Below are 6,000 nucleotides of genomic sequence, written 5' to 3' on the forward strand. Positions count from 1 at the left end.
GACAATTTATAGAAGAAAGAATTTACTAGTTCCACAGGGACTAGAATCCATAATAGAGGGGATGGCATGGCAGCAGAGGAGAAAGCTGACAGGTATGTTTCCCATCTCAACTATAAGCACAAAACAGAGAGAGCAAATTGGAAGTGGTACTGTCTTTAAACCCCCAAAGCAAGCCTCCAGAGTCATGCTTCCTCAAATAAGTGTAAAGCCCCGAAAACAGCACCACCAACTGGGGGCCACATGTTCAAATGTCTGAGATTAGGGGGAATGTTCTCACTCAAACGACTATGGAATTTAAGGGAAATTAAAGAAATTTCCCTGCTTTGACCAGTTCTCAGTATCTTTCAGATCAAAATAATTATTGTACCAAAGTGGCCTGTTTTCTTGTGGCGTAGTCTGATCTCCTTTTAATCATATTTTGAAGTGATATGATTTGAATCTCATCATAATTCATTCTAAGGATTGCTTTTCTCTGTGTCATATGTTCTTCTCTGCCCCATCCCTGGGGCCATTGCAAAGTACTCTCTAAAAGATACATCTGTCTATATGTTTCCCAGAAGGTGCTTCAGAACCTGGCATCTAATGAAAACTTATGTCTGTAATTAAACATTGACTGTATGCATGCCTATCTTATTTACTTTTCTATTGCTACGATAAAGTACCACAACAAATTACAAACGAGCATTTAATCTGGATTGTGTTTTCAGAGTGTCAGTGTTCATGACGGAAGAGTGAAGGGGCAGCTGAGAACTCACATCTGGATTTACAACCAGACTGGGGAGGGAGAAGGATAAGGCAGAGGGGGGGTGGGGGAGGGGGAGGGGGAGAGCGAGAGAGCGCATGGTGAATCATAAGGTGTTTTGACACCTCAAAGGCCACCACTAGACACACCTCCTCCAATAAGATCACATGTCCTAATCCCTCCTAAACAGTTCCACCAACTGGGGACCAAATATTCAAATATATGCATCTATGGGGTCAATTTCTTTCAGATCATTCATGATTGATGAATTTCAAATCCCAATATCCTTCCCACATTTGTTTTATGAACATACTTCTCTGTCATGTAATGCTTTTGAGGAAATATAAGCATGACTTCTGTGAAATTCTATGAGCATCTTTGAGAAAGAGGTACAGGAAATTCCAAACTATCTCAAGGAATGCCATGGGAATCTTAAAAATCCTCTGTCAGTGACCTGTGCTACAACTGACAAAATTTGTTCATGCAGATTTCAGATTGCAGGATGAAACTACTAACAGCATAGTAGGATTATTTTTTATTTTATAGACCACAACAGTTTTACTTAATTGCACTTATTTTCAGACCAAAAATCAGTTAAGTATTGTGGAAGTTTGAATTGAAAATGCCCCACAGGCTCAAAGAGTATAGCCTTATTTGAAAGAATTGAAGAATTCGAAAGAATTATATGTGTCCTTGTTGGAGTAGATGTGCTTATTTGAAAAGATGTGTCACTGGGCATGGGCTTTGAGGTTTCAGAAACTCAAGCTAGGCTCATTGGCTCTCTCTCTTCTTGCTGCCTGCCAATCCATATGGAGAACTCTTGACTCCTCCATCACCACGTCTGCTTGCATGCTGCCATGCTTCCTGCCATGATGATAATGGACTAAACCTCCAAACCTGTAAGCTAGCACTAATTAAATGTTTTCCATTATAGGAATTGCTGTGGTCAAAGCAATAGAAACCCAAACTAAGGCATATATATATATATATATATATATATATATATATATATATATATGACAACTGTGTAAAAACTGCTGAGTAAAGCCAATAGTGGTGACATATGCCTGTGGTTACTTGGTAGAACAAAACAGGTAAACCATGAGTTTCAAGCCAAGTTCCTACCAAGAGCCTGTCTTTAAAAACAAGTTTGACAGTTCACCGCTCTCACTAAGGCTTTGAGCCTTATATTGAACAAATAGAATAGTAATCTGTGTCTTATTTCAGGTTTAAGAGGAAATGCTCTGGGCTTTCTCTCATAGTATAGTGTTTGCAATAGGTTGGTTGGATACAACCTTCATGGTGTTGAGACATGTTTCTCCTGTTGTCAGGTTCCTCAAGACTTTACTATGAGGGAATACTGATGTTTGTCGAGGTACTGTTTTCATCTCCTGAGATGGTCATGTGATTTTTGATCTTAGGTCTATTTATGCATTTATTTACATTTAATGATTCACAAATCAGTATTTTTTGTATTCCTGGGAAGGTGGGGGGGGGGGAGAAGAAACCTGGTCACAGAGCATGACCTACTTAATGTGCTCTTGAATTTTCTTTGGGAGAATTTTAAGCATCAGCCGGTCTATCATTTTCTTTTCTTGCTCTTAGATGCCATGGCAATGTTGACATTGTAGAATGTGGTGGGCTGTGCTCCTCTCCTTTCTTTGTTCTGTAACAGCTTAGGAGGACTGGGTTAGCACCTGTCTAAAGATTTGGAGAATTCAGCAATCGGTTCACCTAGTCTTGAGCTTTTATCCTTTTATTATTATTATTAATTTTTTGATTCTGACTAATTGTTATGGATCTGTTAGAAGTGTTTATATATTTTGGATTTGATTTTGGTGGATTATATCTTTCCAGAAATTTATACATTTTCTGGAGTCTCAGAATATGTTTTCAAAGGACTCGCTGATGATTCTCTGTGTTTTATTAGGCTCTGTAGTAACCTTCTATTTTTATCCCTAATTGTATTAATCTGTGCATTTTCTCTTTGTGTTGGTTAGTGTGGATAGAGCTTATTAAAATTGCTTACATTGTCAGAGAATTCATTTGTCTATGTATCATTAATTTCTGCCCTAATCTTTGTAATTTTTTTTCTGCTCTCTACCACTTTAGGTTTTTTTTTTCTTTTTTTTTTTTCTTTTTTTCGGAGCTGGGGACCGAACCCAGGGCCTTGCGCTTGCTAGGCAAGCGCTGTACCACTGAGCTAAATCCCCAACCCCACTGAGCTAAATCCCCAACCTAGGTTTTTTGCTTGCACTTGATTTTCAAGGACTTTAAGGAACATGCTTATATTATTTACTTGAGACCTTTCTGATTTCACTGTGACAATCATCACTATAAACTTTCCTCATATTTTATATCCCAGATATTTTGACAAGTATTGGTTTCATTTTTACATGATTCAAGAAGATTTTAGCTACACACACCTCACACACACCTCTACACACATCTCACACACACCTCACATACATACTTCACACACCTCACACACCACACATACACCTTACACATACCTCTAGACACACCTCACACACACCTCTACACACATCTCACACACACCTCTACACACCTCACACACACCTCTACACACCTCACACACACCTCTGTGCATTCTCCTATCACTTACACATACACTCTCTCTTCAACTTTGACTTGCTCTAGTCTTTTATTGTTATTCCAAAAAGCAGGTAGAAAGAAAGACATAGTATAATCATTACCAAATGTGTCAAGTTCAAAAGAATAACCACATCTCACAAAGAATTAAGCATTACAGTTGTTCCCCAAAATTTCAAGAGTCCTCTACTCCCAGGCCTGTGGCCAAAATAATAATTGCAAACATCATTATTTAAACTTTAACTTCTGACCTATTATACTTCAGAGCTCAGAGCTCCAAGGTCAGCTACATGTGGTTTCCTGTGAAGCTCTAATAATAAATGACATGGGCAAAGCTGCCATGTAATGGTTAGAGAGAATCAGGTTAACCCTTAACTCAGCAGTTCTGCTAGCTTCTGATTCTGCGCGTTGCACACAATGACTATCCTAAGAGTCCCAGTGTTTTGACTTAGTTTTACTGTATAAAAATTTATGCAGTATATATCTACTTTCAGGAATCTAATCTTTACTTGCATATCCATATATATCCAAAGGAGACCAGGAACCACTCTTAAATGTGGTGCAAAACTTATTTCATAACTTAACTCGGAGTTCCAATATTGGTTCTGCTTCACTTTCTTATTTTAATTCTAAGCATAATTTCTTCAAACTTTCTTTACAAGTTAAACATTAGTCCAAAGCTACCATTGTGCAGTTATTACATTGTATCAAAAACGAGAGCACACAGTATGCACCTGGGCCATTAAGGCTGTGCTGTGCCTCTATGCCTCGATTTTTGATTGTTTAAGAATCATTATATTGGACACGTTGGTTATCTTATTCCTTTCTGCTCTTTGACGCTGCCGAGGAAGCATCGCTGAACGCTCTAGTCACCCTGCCGTCATGTCTAAGTCAGAGTCCCTCAAGGAGCCGGAACAGCTGCGGAAGCTCTTCACTGGAGGGCTGAACTTCGAAACAACCGACGAGAGTCTGAGGAGCCATTTTGAGCAATGGGAAACACTCACGGACTGTGTGGTGATGAGAGATCCAAACACCAAAAGATCCAGAGGCTTTGGGTTTGTCACATACGCCCCTGTGGAGGAAGTGGATAGGAAGGACCACACAAGGTGGATGGAAGAGTTGTGGAACCTGAGAGCTGTGTCAAGAGAAGATTCTCAGACACCAGGTGCCCACTTAACTGTGAAGAAGATCTTTGTTGGTGGTATTAAAGAAGACACTGAAGAACATCACCTACGAGATTATTCTGAGCAGTATGGGAAAATTGAAGTGGTTGAAATTATGACTGACAGAGGCTGTGGAAAAAAGGGGGGATTTGCTTTTGTCACCTTTGATGATCATGACTCTGTGGATAAGATTGTTATTCAGAAATACCATACTGTAAATGGCCACAACTGTGAAGTAAGAAAGGCTCTGTCGAAACAAGAGATGGCTAGTGCTTCGTTCAGCCAGAGAGGTCGAAGTGGTTCCAGAAACTTTGGTGGTGGTCATGGAGGTGGTTTTGGTGGCAATGACAATTTTGGTTGAGGAGGGAACTTCAGTGGTCGTGGTGGCTCTGGTGGCAGCCGTGGTGGTGGTGGATATGGTGGCAGTGGGGATGGCTGTAATGGATTTGGCAGTGATAGAAGCAATTTTGGAGCTGGTGGAAGCTACAATGACTTTGGCAATTACAACAACCAGTCATCAAATTTTGGACCAATGAAAGGAGGAAACTTTGGAGGCAGGAGCTCTGGCCCTTATGGTGGTGGAGACCAGTACTTTGCTAAACCACAAAACCAAGGTGGCTACGGAGGTTCCAGCAGCAGCAGTAGCTATGGCAGTGACAGGAGGTTCTAATTACAGCCAGGAAACAAAGCTTAGCAGGAGAGGAGAGCCAGAGAAGTGACAGGGAAGCAACAGGTTACAACAGATTTGTAAACTCAGCCAAGCACAGTGGTTGGCAGGGCCTAGCTGCTACAAAGAAGACATGTTTTAGACAATACTCATGTGTGTGGGCAAAAGCTCCAGGACTGTATCTGTGACTAATTGTATAACAGGTTATTTTAGTTCTGTTCTGCGGAAAGTGTAAAGCATTCCAACAAAGGGTTTTACTGTAGACCTTTTCACCCATGCTGTTGATTGCTAAATGTAAAAGTCTGATCATGACGCTGAATAAATGTGTCTTTTCTTTAAATGTGCTGCGTAAAGTTAGTCTACTCTGAACCATCTTGGTAAACTTCCCCAACAGTGTGAAGTTAGAATTCCTTCAGGGTGGTGCCAAATTCCATTTGGAATTTATTTATGGTTGCTTGGGTGGGGAAGCCATTGTCTTCAAAAACCTTGGTGTTGCTAAACTGCCAGTTACTGTTGTAACTTAATGAGTTTCACTACCGAAAGGGTCATCCAAGCAAGATCACGATTTGGTTATAAAATGGTTGTTGGCACACCCTATGCAATATCAAAATTGAGTAATGGCATCAGATAAAATAACAGATGGGAATGAAGCTTGTGTATCATCCATTATCGTGCGTACTCAATAAACGATTTAATTCTCTTAAAAAAAAAGAATCATTACATCTAGAAACATGTAGTTTCACAGAATTCACCAGAGCAGAGGAAGAAAGAAATAGCAAAGTCAGGTATAATAGAATAATTATGCACACCAAAGC

General features: G+C 39.9%; 1 pseudogene; it reads left to right on the top strand.

Moving 5' to 3' along the window:
* Window positions 1-4,184: 4,184 nt before the first annotated feature.
* On the top strand, window positions 4,185-5,523 carry Hnrnpa1-ps32 (heterogeneous nuclear ribonucleoprotein A1, pseudogene 32; annotated as a pseudogene).
* Window positions 5,524-6,000: the final 477 nt, after the last annotated feature.

This window comes from Rattus norvegicus, chromosome 4 (assembly GCF_021556685.1).
Source record: "Rattus norvegicus strain SHRSP/BbbUtx chromosome 4, alternate assembly SHRSP_T2T, whole genome shotgun sequence".
In the NCBI taxonomy this organism is placed as follows: Eukaryota; Metazoa; Chordata; class Mammalia; order Rodentia; family Muridae; genus Rattus; species Rattus norvegicus.